This window comes from Rattus norvegicus, chromosome 3 (genome assembly GCF_036323735.1).
Source record: "Rattus norvegicus strain BN/NHsdMcwi chromosome 3, GRCr8, whole genome shotgun sequence".
Lineage (NCBI taxonomy): Eukaryota > Metazoa > Chordata > Mammalia > Rodentia > Muridae > Rattus > Rattus norvegicus.
Window position 1 is genome coordinate 145,373,741 of NC_086021.1, and position 17,417 is coordinate 145,391,157.

General features: G+C 37.6%; 1 long non-coding RNA gene across 3 annotated transcripts in view; it reads right to left on the reverse strand.

The window, feature by feature from the left end:
• Positions 1-394: 394 nt before the first annotated feature.
• Positions 395-17,417, reverse strand: part of LOC102547911 (uncharacterized) — a 46,945-nt gene continuing 29,922 nt past the window's right edge. For 2 of the 3 annotated variants that reach the window (XR_591702.4, XR_005502495.2), the window contains exons 7-10: positions 10,638-10,727; positions 9,482-9,576; positions 6,986-7,075; positions 395-556 (exon numbers count right to left, since the gene is read on the reverse strand). This is a non-coding gene — a long non-coding RNA (uncharacterized LOC102547911). Of the gene's footprint in view, positions 557-6,985; positions 7,076-9,481; positions 9,577-9,633; positions 9,893-10,637; positions 10,728-17,417 lie in introns of those variants that run through there. The other variant, XR_010065402.1, reaches the window with a different exon arrangement.

A 17,417-nucleotide genomic window follows, 5' to 3' on the forward strand; every position in this document is an offset into this window, starting at 1 on the left:
TTTCATGAAGACCCCGTTTCAGAAGTGATCACTCTTTGACTGGTAGGCAAGGGTCTTTAATTTTATAAGCATTCGCAAGACTTATCAAGGCAGGAGTTCTGAGGTCCCTATCTGAGAATGAATTTTGTTTCAGTGTAATGTAATAGCCAACAACTTGGCTTTATAAATATGTATTTTTAAGTCCTATTTTAGTATTCTATTCCAGTCTTGAATGAAGGACATATATGGTTGCATGGGAAAGTCAGTATTTTCGCTTCCAATGTTATTGAAAATATTGTCATTAGTCAGAACAGAAAACACTCTGCAGCACCTTATTGGCAGAGAAGTATAATTTTGCTCCTGTAACTCCCGGTTTAGGCTTATCAGAATAGAATATTTCTTAGCATGGTTTAGATAAGAGTAAATGAACATTTAATATTTCATAAGACATGTGTTGGCATCACTATAAACATGTACACTTATGTAAAAATTTCCAGAAATTGTTACCTTGATCTTCTAAGTCATTCATGGCTTATGTCCATGTTGGCTTATTCTCATTCTCCTGGGGATATTTATTCTATGGTTTGAGAAACATATAATTATATCTTGATTATGATCTTCCAAATAAAGAGTAAATTCCCTTTATAACTTTTTACAGAAACAAAAATATTTTACAGACTTTTTATATTGAGATATTTTATAATAAAATTACATTATTTTACTATTAAAATTGTAACACGATTTTTAAGGTTAGAGCAAAATTTAATGTTGAATTATAGTGACTTCTATTAGTCTAGTTGTTTAGTTCATATACTAAGATTTCTACATTTTCTATATACATTTAATTTCAGTTTTCAGATTAATTTTCTTATGTACGTCATTTAAAACAAAAAACCTTATATTATTGAAATCAATAGATTATACATTGCTACTTTTCATCATTGATGTAAATTCTTTTGACCATTGTTGCCCTCTTAGAATTGTTTTTAATTAGAAGTACACTCCAACATTATTGTGTTTGATTAACTCTGTTGGAGAATTCATCTTCTTGAGACTCTCGTGAAATTCTACCCACATCATGGTCTCTGAGACACCTTATATAAGTATTCTGGTATCTTGATATAGTGATTATCTTGCAATGCATATTTGGTGTTTCCACCTTCCTCAGGCTAATCTAAAGTCCAAACTGCCTTTACCTTAAAGATTGAAAACTGAGGCTAAAGACACCTAATAGCTTGCCCAGTGTGAATCAAGGAAGAAGCAAATTTGGTTTTAAAAATTGGTCTTGAGATGACCAAATCTACAATGGCTCTCCCTGAAATCTGGTCCTCATCTTTTGATCACTGGAAGCTATAAAAGAGGTATGAAGTTTATCACAGCTTGTGGCTGTGCTGTCTGTTCAAATGGAAAAGTACTTGTTCAAATAAAGCTGACTGAAAGGAAGGCATAAGAAAGCAAAGGAAAACTTGCTTGTTTTAAGAAAACAACATGTCAGAGTTTGCCAAGTGCTGACTGAATGCTTCTCTTTTGTTCTAAGATATTTGGGTTGGTCTTAACATGAGATACAAGGATGTGTTTAGTGCAAAGGAATTTTTTTTAAATTCCAGATTGTTGGATAAATAAAGCATTGCTTTAATAGGAATGAAGTCCATATGAGTATTACATACAGATAAGTTTTTCATCAACAAAACACATTCTTCCCATGCCTAAGTGACGTGCTGGACTGAAAAGTAAGTGACATAGACTATTATGGCAACCCAGTTAACAATGGAAAATAACACAGTGGAACCACCAGCAGCAGCAAACAGTCCATTAACCTGATCTTTCTATCATATCATATCAGACATCTACTTTGATTTTTAACCTCTTAATTGTCCTCTTATTTTGTTGAATAAATGCCAAGTTGTGTGCCATTTTAGAGTGACATTACAGTGGAGCTATTTAAGTTAAAGTGACAATATAGTCTACAGTCTGTCTCTATCTCTCTGTCTGTCTCTGTGTGTCTGTCTGTCTTTATCTGTCTGCTTCTCTCTCTCCCTCTCTCTCTCTCTCTTTCTCTCTCTCTCTCACACACATACACATACACACATACATATTCAACAAAAATTGCTATAAGCATAGTCATACAATAAATGCTTGTTAAATGACTCTTGAAGAAAAGGAAGAGTAGCCCTTCCTCTGGAGCAGCTTCACTGCCATCACTAGTGACATACACTAACTACTGACAATTGTTCAGTAGAAGGTTTTCTTCTTTTTCCAAATGTTTAAAACCACGGAAAAGCCATTATGTATGCCTGATCTGTGGACTGTCATTTGATGAAGGCTTTGTAAATACCCTTTATTGTCCACTTTCCACATCCTAGTGGAGAACTTCTGGAAGATACACAGAAAGAGTCTCTGATGGGGCATGTGTGAGAGAAGGTTAACATAAATTTCTATCATTGGCCTGACGATTTATGAGCAAGCAATGGTAGCAAGATTGTATGATAGAATTTCATGAATAAACAGAAACCATGAAAATAAATGATTTTTTCTCTTCTTTTTAGTGAGTTTTCCTATATTGCATATTAATATATATGACTGACCCTGAATATCTTAACATTATTTTGATTTATTACTATTTTTTCATAACATTATGTTGTGAATGAAAAGTAATTCCTAAAATATTCACAAGACATATTTGTTTCACTTGTACATATGCATTATCAAATTAGAAATAAACATCTAAGAGAGAAACTACATGAAATGCAGCATGGTACTCATTTAAAAGACAAATTGTAACATGGGTTTTCTCCTCCTTCACAGGCAACTTCTTCTCTGTTCCTAGTGCAAGTAGAAACTTTGACCTAAAGAAAATGGTAAAACAAACCCCACTCGTATCCAGCTGGTTGCCAACAAGAAGGCCCACAGCCTGAACACAGGAACTTAACATAGGAAATTCAATATTTGTTTTGCATTGTAAGGATATTAGAACCATAAAGAGTTTTAAAATTTTTTGATTATTAGAGACTCGAACAATGTTTATATACAAGATACCAGTGTATATGCCACTGCACGCTGGCCGAGTGCCTGCCTGTGCACATACAGCCCTCTTTGGGTGCAGCAGACAGTGGCCATCGCGCTTTGACTTTTATAAATTGAATTAACAAACGTTTAATGTGAACCATCTTTAACAAATAGCTTGGCCAGATTTAAGAGGAAATGTTTTTGTTGCTAATGCTTTGCTTTTTTTTTTAAACTTCATTCTTACTGAGAGCTGCCGACAGAACCATCCAAACATTAACTCTTTACCTTGTCTACAATTCAACCTACAAAAAATTGTTCATATCTATTTTACTTATTAGTTGCTTTTATATAGTTTTGAATTATACTCACAATTAGTGCACCCATCCATCCATCCATCTATACATTCATTCATTTATTCATTTTGCCTTTTAATAACACACTCAGATATAGTAGTCCTCGACTTCTTGGTTAGAGATCCTAGAAAGTGCACCAAACTGAATTCACTCAGTTATCATTTTCTTGCCAGTAGGACATTTTAAAAGAGTTGAGAAGAAATGGTTGGAACCCCAAATCTGTATGTTTCTGTCACACATAGAATATAGAGCAGCTCTTCTCCGAGAGCTGTGAGAAACTGAGTTTTAATCCCATGTTCACTTTCCAATTGTATGGATGCTCGCAAAAGTTGCAGAATTGGAGTTACTCCATTGACATTTACAAATTCAAATTCTAATAACTGATTTCATTAATTATATACATATCTTATATGCATATCAAGAAAAATCCTACTGTATTTTTATTTTTACAAAATTCTGTGGAAAAGGTTTTATTAAGGTATGGATATACTTACTATTTATATCAGAACCAATAACTTTTTTCTTAATATAGCCATTCTCTGGAACCCATCATTTGATGAATTCTTGTTATTATTATTATTATTTACATGTATTTACACAGGTCATTCTTAGTAATAATTTGGGAGCATCTTAAATATCCTTGCAGATTTAGGGTTGCCAGATTAGATGAAGGATGCACTTAAATTTTGACACATCATGACACATTGTATAAATGCATTCCCCCAAAGGCACAGGGCATATTTACATTAACAATTTAGTCTTTGGTTTTAAAATTCAGATATACTTGAATAACTTATGTTTTTATTTGCTAAATCTGGCAATGTTAACTGCCTCGATAGCAGTATATGCCTCTCTCCTACCTGACCTTGCCTGGCCTGCATTAGACTCTTTTATACCATAAAATCTTAACTCTTAAAACATCAGAAGAAAATCAAGTTTTTCATGTTAGGTTCAAAGCTGTCCAAATATATTTTATATAGTATTCTTGGACCCTGCTTTATAGAATACAGGTTATATTTTGCAATCCCAAATAGGCCTTTGACTAACTTATCAGCCATTTCATTAGTCTTCAGTCAAATATATGCCGCAGATCTTGTGCAAAGGAATTAAGCTATGTGTCTGGAGACCTGTGGTCTTGTGTTATCTTCAGTGTTATCTGTGACTGTGGGTACATCTGTGAATCCTCCTGTTCTGGACAGGTATGCTGCAGTGCTACTGTACTCTTAAAGTCATCGTTTCTGTTTAGAATATGCTCTGTTAAGTTTATAATATAATACTCATTTTTCTACAAATAAGTGAAATCACTAGGAGGAGAGTAATCTGACTCCTTACTTGGTAATGATTGGACTGTCTCTTACTACCTAAATTTCCCTGAGCCAACGTTCTATGAAAAAGACAGGTGGACCTCCTTATGTTAGCAGAAGTCATCTTGAACACTCCAAGGCTTCTTGAGACACTATGTAAAATGTTTAGCTGATCGCCTTGTCTCCAGCAGGCACAGTCCCAGCCTGGGCTGTTTGAGCCAATTTATAGCTGATTTTTTTCCCTATCACAAGCCTGGATGCCCGTGTCTTCTTGGCTAGAAAGGGGATTATTATTCTTTTCATTATCATGGAACTACTATGACTAGTGCTAAGGGTCACAGGTATGATTGGTTCCCAAAAGATATGTAATGGTTGTGATTGGTGCTAAAGGTAAGGGATGTGAGTGACTGACTTAACCAAATGGTGTGATTATACAAACCAAATGACTCTGATTGCTTCAGATAATGGCTGAGTGTTCCAAGACTGCTTCAGCTTATACACACAGGCTTCTTAGACTACATGAGGGAGTCAGGTAGGGCATACTCTCTTGTATTACCTATCCTGGTGTAATAGTTAGTCAAAGGAAAACTTCTCTCAAAGACGACATCTACTGCTTACTTCTAGCACTGGAGACTTAGCAGGCAACAGAAGGATCCCAAAGACAGGAAAGCTTGACAATTAATAAGTGAAAGTTCTGAGGTGAAACTTGACATGTGAAGTTATGGTGGGCATTATGTGGGTCAAATATTGCCCAGCACTGTCTGAGTCAGATGTCTGATCCTGGATTTCCAAGCAATCATTGATCACTTCTTAACAGCTAAGAGGTTGAGTTGCCCAACTTCTAGTAATCCTATTTTCCTGGTGTGCCAACCTGCAGCAAACACCTGTGTGTGAATGATCCTGGCGTACCACTGACCAGCTGAAACAGAGCAGTTCTGGGCAGGCAAGAGCAAAACAAAGGCAATTAGAAAGCAGAGAGGTGATTGAAAATATAAGAAACCAAATAGGTGATGCCCAAGGCCCAAGGCCAAATGCCTCGTTACATAAGACCTACACCGAGACAAAAAGTCTGGTAAAGCCAAGATCCTCATATCCAAGGCCTACGTGAGGACTATAATACTTCACAGGTCGGCTGCTACTACTAGCAGCTGCCAAGGAAACAAGAAACTACCCCAATTCACAATTTGATGAATTTCTTGCCGACATATAATTTCTATCCAGATAGAGCAAAATGGCTTTCAGCAAACTGATTAATAGCAAATAAATGACCCTAAATGTTTGCCTTTTCTGTTTCTATATCCTTTGACATGTAAGGTAATGGAGCTGATTATTTGTTTCTTGATTCTGATTATAGTCATTCAGACTAACATTGGCCAATGAGATGCTTAAAACCAACTCTACCTGTGTGTTTCCATTTCTAATGATACAACACTGCCTCTGCTTGGAGAGCATGCCCTGGCTGGCCTGGAATGAGAGAATGAGGTGGAGAAGAACACCTCTGTGCATTCCTGTCTCTCACGTAGGAGAAGAACTAATCAGATTGACAGGTTTTTATTTCCCTCCAAGAATCCTTACTCATTATTTATGTATGGATATTGGCAAGGGCTCAAGAAAACATATTTATACGTGTATGTGGCAGTCTTAACAAAAATCGGATCTGGCTTTAGAATTCTAAGCAATCCAAAGACCTATAGGTAGGTCTTATTTTTTATGTTGCCTTGTTCCTTAAAAATTCGGAGAAAATAAAGAGAAATGGTGCTATAGAAAGGAGAAAAAAAATGAAGGGTCTATGTTGAAGGCTACTTTGTTCACAGGGAAAGAGTTCTATGAGCAGTAAGCTTGAGTATGTGAGAGTGTCAAGGTGTTTGGTATGTGGGCATGGTCTTGGCCAAGGCTTGGAATGGGTATTACACTCTTACATTCCCTTACTGTTATTTGTTCTATGTGGTGATCGATGAACAGAACACAAGAATGTCTCTGTGCCATGATTGACAGAATACAGAATCATTACTTCAGGTCCTATGTTACCAAATGGACATTAATTGACCCTAATTTGGAATTAAGTTGCCTGATTTCCTTTTGTTCATTCAAGATTAAAATTTTAAAAATACATTATTGTAGATAAAAATATAGCTGGTGTCAGATTGCTCCTTTGTCCCTGTGTAGCTAAGCTCTGTAAGGAAGAGGAAGAAACGGAAGAGTTACACATATTTCATTTCAGGTCTAAAGATTTCTGACTTCTTCACATACTTTAAAACAATCAATACTCTCCATTGTTATTGACCACTGTAAATGCCCTCAAATATAATCTGCAGCATCTGGCAGATCATACTTTTTACCCACCTTTGACAACGGCCCAAACACTTTGGCAAATAAAAGGGATATAATAATTTCCCATGGATAAACATTCCTAGTTTCAGTGCTACCAGGAGTCTGTAATGAAAGCAAATAAAAGCGATGTGAATTTTCTTTAGTTTCTAACTTGGGAACGAATTCTTAGATATAATAGGTATGTGGGAAAAAATTATGTTGACAGCACAACAATCCATCCACTTCCTAACATGACGAGTCATGTACTGCACTTCAGTGCAAACAATGGGGTTATTGTGCACATGGGAAAACAAGTAATCAGTGGAAGGCAAAAAAGCGAAAATGTTCTATAACCTGACTTTGCTTTGCTATTTTCTCATCATCTTAAAAGGTGTACTTAATAGGCACACATCGGAAAATTTGGCTATTTAGAAAAGTGAAGATTTCTTTTAGGTTTCTCACCTTTTGAAAAATGACTTGATTAGATTTTATTGCTCTGCTCTCTTATGAAGTGAGGGGAGGGGGAGTGCCCATTTCACCACTGGATTTTTCTCTCTAAGCTGAAAGAATTGGAGGGTAACAACTAGACATCCTTCAAAGATTACAAGCCAGGCTTGGAATGAATGAAGCTACTGAGAACTTCACTTCATGGTTCCAAAATGAGAGTTTTAACACTCTGGATTTTTTTGTATTCACCCCTTCTTTTACTGGATATCTCCATTTGTTTTTACCTGCTCTTCTCTAGATAGGTTTAGAGTGGGGAAGAAAGAGGAGGAAAATCAATACTTTAAGAGAGAAGCAAGACAAATGGATGGCTCTGTCACTCCTATTCTCATGTTTCTGAAATCTACATCTTTATTTCTATAATTAGTGTTTGGATATTTGTCACCTGGAGTCTGAGCTAGTCTTTGATCTTCCAATAGATACTAGTTATGCAATATTTATAATTTTGGTTTAACTAATTTTAGACAGTGCTATCCTACCCAAATTGGTATTGACCTGGATATTCTTCTGCCTCAGTGTCCCCAGTGTTGTAATTACGGGCCTGCAGTAGCACATGCAGTTTAGAAATATTTGTTAAAGCCATGTTGTGGCCTGAGAAAACACCTCAGTTTATAAAATGCTTACTTCACAAACATGAGGACTTAGTTTTAATTCCTAGTATGCATATAAAAACCTGGGTGTGGTAGAGCACATCTTTAATCCTAGCACAGGGGACATCGAAACAAGAGAGTTCTTGGGGTTGTCTGGCCAGCTAGTCTAGATGAACTGGTGAGCTACAGATCAATGAATAACACTGTTTGAAAAAATAAGATGGAAAGAAATTGAGTAAGACATTCAACATTGACTTCTAGTCTCCTTGGGCGCATGCACAAGTGTTCTGCTCCTACACACATGTGAATATACATAAACACACACACACACACACACACACACTTCCTTTCTTGTTTACAATATACTTTAAGTTGGGTTGATAGTTTCCTGAAACCTCTAAACTAAGGCCCTATTTTCCCTTCTTTTCTGCTTGATCTTTAAAGTAGAAAAATTAATTAAATGATAACTTGTCATTTCTCTAAGCATAATGTCAGGCAATGAGTTGCATAGACTCCAGAAAGGTAACCTCTTAGACATGTACTATTTAGGCAAACACTGCTAATAAACTCTTCTCAAATCTCCTGTTCTGGGTGTCCATCCTCCTATTCCAGGAGAATATAGTAAAGCAGCTAAAGAAAGATTTAGACAAGTTCTCAAGTAGTAGGGATCCGATTCCCATCCCCTTCTATTCTGTCTCAGAAGCTCTTGTGGGCGCCATGGTCAGACTGGATACTTCTTCCTGCATTTGTTTATGGGTTCCTCCCAAGTATTTGGATTTCTCTGGTTTCCACTGAATGTCTGCGGCTGAGAACAACCATTTGAGCAAAAATAGTCCTGGGGCAAACTCAGACAGGCTGTAGTGAGCAAAGGGCTGCAGCCGGGAATATCTGCATCGTCATCAGTCAGTGTTAAAAGGAGGTCAGGGGATGTTTCTGGATTTGAGGCCTAAGCAGGATATGGAATTTTGGAAGGCTCCATTCTATTGACATCCATGTGATTTGGAGGTTTTGCTCATAGTTCTTGCTGCTAATTCTTAGTGCCAGAGTAAATAATCATGGTCAGGGGGGAAAAAGCCCTCTGGAGCTCATTTAAAGGAAACTGAAAGGAGAAATTTTTCTTGCCAACCTGGGCTTCGTCTCTGAACCCACAATTGAGAGAGGTGGAGACAGAATCAGATGAACTGCAGTCTGGTCGACAATTTACAAAAGAGGAGTTGCCGTTCTGAATTTCACTTCTTGGTCTCAGTCACCTATCTGATTGTTGTCTTATTGTTGGGTGTTTACTATGTGTTCCTCATGGAATGCTATTACTCCCTTCTCCCACACATAAGCACCTGCTGTTGCTGACATTGGTTTATAGTGGGGAAGCCGATGTATAGTAGGGACAGTAGTTGATTATCTTGACTCCATTTGAAATCACATAGAGAACACACACCTGGGTTTGCCTGTAAGGATGTTGGCAGACAGGTTGCCTGAGGAGAAAGTCATCCTGAGTGTAGGGTGTACCATTCCATGAACTGGGGTCTCAGACTAAATAAAAAGAAAAAAGGTAAGAGAATCAGTATTCACCTCTCTGCTTCATGACTATGGACCAACCAAATGTGACGAGGAGCCTCAAAACGTTCTTGCTGACACACTTTTCCCCTGAAGATGTATTATCCCCTTGTGCTGACTAGTCTTGTCAACTATACAAGGCACAATCATTTTGGAAGAGATTTTCAATTGGGAAAATGTCCCCACCAGATTGCCGTGTGGACAAGCCTGTGCTGCATTTTCTTGAACATCACTAGGTGTAGGTGGACTCAGCTCACTGTGAGTGCTATCCCTGGGATGGTGGGCTTGGGTACTATGAGAAAACAAAATGAGCAAGCGTAAGGTACAAGCCAGTAAGAAGCATTCCTCCACAACCTCCATATCAGCTCTGACTCCAGGTTCCTGCCCTGTCTGAGTTTCTACCTTGACTTCCCTTATCAACGGAGCTGCAAGTCATAAGCTGAAATAAGCCATGTATCCATAAGTTATTATTTGTGGTAATGGTGCCTATCACAGCAAAAGACAACCCTTAAACTGTGGCACAAAACAACTCCTTCCTTTCTTATGCTGTTTTTGTCAGACATTTCATCACAACCATGAGGGGAAAAGGGGTAAGAAGAAATAGAAGCTAATTATGATGTTGACTAACTACTAAACCTAGATTACATCCTTCCATGTTGGGATTCATCTTCTTTATCCTCACCTCCTAGTTGTTTATTGAAAGCAAATTTCTCACCCATTGTATTAGTTACTTTCCTTGTAGAAGTAATTATCAAAAATCCCTGAATCTATATTAGAGGAGCAGTCAATGGGATGGTTCATGATAATAAAACCTTTAAAGGTTTTTAGAGGATGCCAATCTTCTCTGTTAAGACTATTACTTATTAATACAGAAAACCAAGACCCAGCTTTATATCAATGTATACTACCCTGTTGCTATTTCCAATTAATAATTTCTTTTAATTATTTTTACTCCTAAAAATAATTTCTGGGATTCGAGATAGCCCAGTGATTTGCAAAGGTGCTCGTCACCAAGCATTATGAGAAAAATTCCCTACCTGGAACCCACAGGATGAAAGGAGCAAACTGACTCCTAAAGGTTGTCCACTGAGTTCCACAGAAACATTTTGGTACACGAACCCTGTGCCCTGAAATAAATTATATTCAAAATTGTAAAAACTTATTTTTAATAATGATAGTAATTTCTGAATTAGAAACATAGCCAGAGGAAACTAAATAATCTTGTATGTCACATTTTGTATGTATAAAAACTAGGCATATATTCAAATTTAATAATAAGTTGTGTGGGAGACAGTTGAATGAAGATGTGGGTAGAGACAAGGTGTACAGCCCAGTTATGTTTTTTGACTCTGTCATCATTAAACAGAAGCAAATCTTGGTGTTGGGATTGGCTTCTCCCTCGGTGGAGTTTAATTGCTTATACACGATTCAGTATCATTACTGTAAAGAGGGGATAATAGAAGCCTATTTCATCCAATTTTGAAGTTCATAATAGTCATTTTAGAAATGTTAAATCTTTTCTTCTTTACATTAATAGGTCTTTAATAAAACCTTTACTTATTCTTAAAGTTATGGCACTCAAGAGATTAAAATCAGCAGTTGTAGCTTGGGCACACTTTCTGAAGAAAGTAGTCTAGTGTTTCACTTGTCAGCAATGTGAGGTTAGCTAAGGTCTGTGCACTTAACTTGTTACACACTTGAACCCTCTTACAGCTCTTTCAAGGTTTACAAACGAAGATGCAGTTTTAACATCTCTGTTCTTTTTCAGTACACAAAGCTTTTCACCCAGATGACTACATTCTTCCCCCATCATGCCTCCTTGACAAATTGCCTTCTTTTCCATTAATTAATCAACTAATCTCACATCCCAACTGCAACTTCCCCTCTTTTTCTTCAGTCTCTCCATCTTGCCTCCCCTCCATGTACCTCACTCTCTCTCCCCAGAAAAAGGGAGATGTTACTTTCTTGTTATACCACAAATTGATAACTACTTGGCACCAAGCACAAGTATTCCCTCCTAAGACTGTACCCCCTGTCTCTGGTGGACTCACTTTACACTAACACTGTTACTCACAGCTACTCTATAGCTGCATTTTCTCTGCAAGCCTTCGGGAGAGCTCAGATTCTCTAACTCAACTATAATCCGGGCGCACTCATATAGTACTGACACATTCTTGTCTTCTACCCCTCTAAGCTTGTATTTGAAGTGTTCCCTGGTCTCAGAGTTTCTCTCTATCTCATATGCTAGTTTTAGATTTCCTTTGCTCTTTGCCCAAAGCATTGGGATAGTTGCAGCTCTTTGAGATCCAGCCTCCCTGAGGTCCGTGGTCCCCCACCTTGCTGAGAAGTAGACATGCAACGTTTTCATTTCAGTCTGAGGATTGTGTTTGAATCTGCTGGGAATCTCACTAAAGCGAAACATTCTAAGTTAGTGGGTCTGGAAGGGTCCTGAAATTCTGTAGTTTCAGCAAGCTAGTGTTGCCGGGTGCTGCTTTGAATAAAAAGCCTGCAGATGTCTTCAAGAGTCTCCCAGCTCTCCTCTTTGCCTTTTATCTTCATTTCCACACCTACTACCATAGCTGTTCTTAGAAACAACCCTGGTTGTTTACCATTAATGGCTCCCCAAAGCTTTTAGAAAAACTTCAAATATGTGTACCCAGTGCTTAAGTCACCTTGTTTAAAATCCTACTAGATATTTTCCCAAACCCTCTTGGGCTTCTTGTCAGCATTAACTCCCCATCTCTGTGTAGAGTACCAGATTGTACCTCTGATGAACCCTTTTGCTTTCATGACTGTTGGGTGTTTGAGTTCCCCTTGCTCTGAGGAATACAACTCCATTGGTTCAGCCTAAAAACAGACATCGGTATTTATTGTCAACCCTCAGTAAATGCTAGAACATGTGACCTGTGTAAGACATGCTTTGCTGTTTAATCCAGTGTTGTGTTAGCATAGAAATGTAATATGTAGCTTATTTGGGTGGGGTGAGAAGGTGGATATAAATAATTGAACTATGTATTTATATTCAGAGTTGAGAGGAAAAAGAATTAAGCTTCTTTATTAACCTTTAAGATGTAAGCAACAACTTAAGGACTATTGTCAGTCTTTCTTATAAGCAGGCAATGTCGCATCAAACTGTTTGTGAGGAACAACTTGTGCTCACAGCACCAATCTAAGAGAAATAAATGATAATGTCTAAGTGTTAGTGCTTGGAGGCTGATAGGACATTGGTTGGTGTCGTTTTATCTGTGTGACATTGTTTACACAAGGGTTTTAAGTCCGTCCTCTTTATCTTTGATGACTGGTTAGAAAGAATATGTAAAAACAGAACATTATAAGGATGAGTCCACCTTCCCACTACAGTCAGAATTATTGACTTAATTATGTTTATAAAAATTGAAACCCATAATTGTACTAAAGCATCAGTTATTTGCACTGGACATAGTTATTATATTAACAATTCTGAATCATTGAGTCCTTGGTTTATAACTTCTTAGAGTGAATTCATAAATACACTATCTAGATTAGGAAAATTTTGTTGCAGTGTCCAGTTCCATCACTAAATAGTGTGTAATCTTGACTGCTCATTTTATCTTTCTGGATTAGGGTTTCTTCAGTCATGATATGATAGAACTAGAAAAAATGTGTCCAACCAGAAATATATATAAGAACCTACCAATTAGTGGACAATGGGATACAGAGATGTGTGTGTGTATGTGTGTGTGTGTGTGTGCATTTTTGTTGTTGTTGACATAAATACTATATGATTATTAGGCACAAAGGAAGATGTCACAATAGAATTAACTCTACTCTGTAATCCAGACTCAAGAAAGAAGAGCTTGGATTTTTGTGTTATAGATATAACTTCTCCAGTCTCTCACAGTATCCTCAATTTTTCTTATCTAGAGCATTGACAAAATAGTTAATTCTTATGTGACCTTTTTCATATTCTACTTTTGATTTTCTTTCCTTTTATTGGTTTAAGTATATTTACCAAATTTGGCACTGTATCCTAAAAATATGTAGTTGAATGGGTTTCTTAGCACAACAAAACACCCATAAGTAAGAAAGTGTTTCCTGGCTGGTTGTAGCATTCAAGTGGGCAGTGTACCAACCTGTGTTGGGCAATAGTGATGCTTTGGATAAAACTGGACAGTTTTGATGGTTATAGTTGTTTGCCACTTATTTTTTAGTTGATAAATATTGGTATGGGCAGGATCAATGAATGAGTCTTTCGATACCGGGTTTATGTCAGAATCATCTATAAACTTTAAAAACAGATATCAGGATTTTATGGCCAGTTTTTCTGAACTTGTGAAGATGTGGGTTAGAGCCACAACAGTGTGGTACTGAAAAGCCTTCCACAGAGTGAAAGAAGCTGAGCTTGGAAATATCAATACCTGGCACAAGACAATTAGGAAATACTTATCCCAAAACTTTGCCATTCTTTTAAGAGGTTAATTTTTTGAACATTCACCCTTCAGCCTTAATTGTCTTAGTTCTCGAGAATATTTCTTGATTTTAGGCCTGTTTGCATAAGCTAATAGGTTTGAGGTCACATAGAAAAATGTGTTAATTAAAATCAACCATTAAATTGAAGCAGAAATGCCAACAGTCTATTTGTTGATTGTTGATAGATTGGAGTAAAGGAATCTGTGCCAGTTCATATACTGTATTTTGGACCAACAGAGAGCAAATGAGTTGATCATTAAAAATTCCACCGCAGGCAGATGTATTCATGGAGTTTCTCAGAGGTCTGGAAAACAAGGAGGCTGTGTGGTCTAGAAAAGGAGGTATCAAGACCTTGGATCTCCTCCCAGAACTTCGCTAACCACATGTGTGACCTTGGGCCAATTATTTAACCTTCTGAGACCAGTTTTCTTATCTGCAAGTTCGTGGCTATGTTAATCATTCTCAGAGTTCACTCTTAACTGAAAACTTTATAGTTTAACATATGCAATTTCTTTATAATTCTAACATATCTAAGGAGGCAATGTGAGGGAGGTGAGGTGTGTCTCTGCTGTTATATTGTAAATCTCATGGTTCAAGGTAGATCAGCTGTGTAGATTCTCAGTTGCTTCCCATCATCATCCTCAGGAGTCTTCCTGCTAACACCAAATACTGAATTTAGGTACTCAGTACTTGATTACCAGCGTTCGGATGAGAAAGGAACTTGCAAATGTCTTGAAATAATGGATTGTCCAGTTCAGTCGTACAAACTGTTCTTTTTGTTACTATTTAAAGAATAATATATGGAGGGGCCCAGGCATTTGACAAGCATCATAATGATTTTTTTCAAAGTGAACACATCCATGGAACTAGGGCCAGAACATTATGGTGGCTTGAGTTCTGTCTTAGCACATTTACTTCAGTTCGAACCTCTTCCCTTAATGATGAATGACTGTCTACACTCGTGATGCTATAGACTTTGTTTTCCTGTTCATATCTATTCATTTTACCAACATTACATTTGAAACACCATATTACCATATGGCAATATTAGTGAAAATTGTTCAATCTTATCTCTGTACAGTAATCCACTGTATGTATGTATATATATATATATATATATATATATATATATATATATATATATAATGCTGACTACCGTTTGGATAGCTTCCAGTTTGGTACATTTAAAAAAATAATTTATTTTAATTTTATGTGTATTAGTGTTTGGTCTGTATGTCTGTGTGAGAGTGTCAGATCTTAGAGTCACAGGCAGTAATTAGCCACCATATGGATGCTGGGAATTGAACCTGCATCCTATGGAAGGGCAGTCCATGCTTTAGCGGCTGAAGTACCTCTCCAGCCCCAGTTTGGGACTTTTACAAATAACACTTCTATGAACACCCTGATCTGCACCTTCTGCTGATATGTATTTGTATATTGGGGCATGTATTACAAAGACAGCAATTGAAGGGTCCGTGGGGTACAGCACACCATTCTGAGTGCTTTAAACTCTGACCTCTTATCTAGTGGTGGGATCTTCAGGGGACATAACCTTGCTTCTTGGGTTAGAATTTTCTTAAAGACTCATACATGTATGCCTGAATACAGATGCATTTTCTTCCCTTGTCAGCTTCAGCTGATGTTGAAACACATTTGTTCACTGAACACTAATTGTTTTGTGAGAAGGGTTGGGAGAAAGGAAAAGAGAGAAAGGAGAGGAGAGGAGAGGACAGGACAGGAGAGGACAGGAGAGGACAGGAGAGGTCAGGAGAGAGAGAGACAGACAGAGACAGGTAGACAGACAGACATGGCAAGAGAAACAGAACTGGAGAGAGAGAGGATCCTCATTATCCTAAGTAGAAGCAACAGAATCTCAAATGTCACCAGGAGTTTGAAATGGAATGCTTCATAGAACATAAAAAGTAAAGTACAAGAACACCATGTTCTGTAAATGGTCCCATGTGAAGTTGTCTGGTATTTGGCACTGTGCGGCTGTGCTTCCTGTGAATTTAAGCTTTGATGCAGATGAGTACTCAGAACCTGGAGTAAGAGCCTCTCTGATGCTAATAGCTACCATTAATCCTGAGACTCAGTGTATAAACAGTTCTATGGTCCTTTTCTTCCCAAGCCTTCCTGAGGAGCCATTTTTAGGCCTCTCAGAAAGTCACCTGCTCATTATTTCCACTTCATTTGGGTGGGGAAGTTTGGCCCAAAGGGCAGTTCCGATCTCTTTGTGCTACTATTATTGGAGGTTTGTTTCTGCCAGAGGTCACGTCGTCCACCCTATTAGTCAGTAGCTTGCCAACTCTTCAGTGGATAGAGCCACTTTAGGCTGTATATTTAGGCTTAGATTAATAGAAGAGTCTGACAAAGTCTGGTGGGGAATAAGTGGACTTCTTGAAGAAAATGGAAAATCCTTACTTGATATTCAGAGTTATATATGGTCAGGATAAGACTATGAGGGGCATCATGTCTTTTTGTGGAGACTTATGAAAATATTACATTTCCTTTATACATACATGGTCTTGGGTAGATACTCTGACCCAAGATTTGAGGGCCTGTGTCTTACTGAAGTTACATTTCCATGAGGAAGTGAAAGGAAGGCAAGTTGTTAGAAGACACTAAAGTTGAGCTTTACCTGACTCTGTGGAAATTCTGAAATAGAGTTGTTCTGTTCTTGGGAACCCTTGAATTTTGTACCCATTTTTCCTTCATGTCATTTAGACACTAGTTGTCCACTAGAGTCTGACATTCAGATAAATGTACTTATTCCAAGGGATGAAGATCTGAGAGCCAATAGTGGCAAATAGGAGGTAGTGATGGCAGTGATGCTTTGACGAACATTAATAGTGATGATACAACAAAAACTGCTGCTGCTGCTGCTGCTGCTGCTGCTGCTGGTGGTGGTACTGGTGCTGGTGCTGGTGCTGGTGCTGGTGCTGGTGCTGGTGCTGGTATGGTGATGATGGTGATGATGATAGTAATAATAATGATGATGTTGGTTATTTCCTTTTGGATACTCTGGTACTCTGTCCAGGTGTGAGAAATTGGATTCTCTATATACAAACTGAGATTTATTGATTTACTTCAGAGGATGGGGGTAGAAGGATCATTTATCAACCACTCAGAAATTAACAGAAGATACTGTATAGTGGACCCAGTACATTTAAAGACAACCATTCTCCAGACCTTGTAAGCAATCTGCTCCTCCTTCTAGTACAGATTATTTTTGTGTTCTTTCCTGACAGCTAACATCTCTCCTCTCCCATGTCATAAGGGAGCTAGAAACACACCCTTCCTTTCTAAAATACAAAATAAAACTGTCATATTTGGCCATGTTTACACTTCTTTCCTGTTTGTCATTTAGC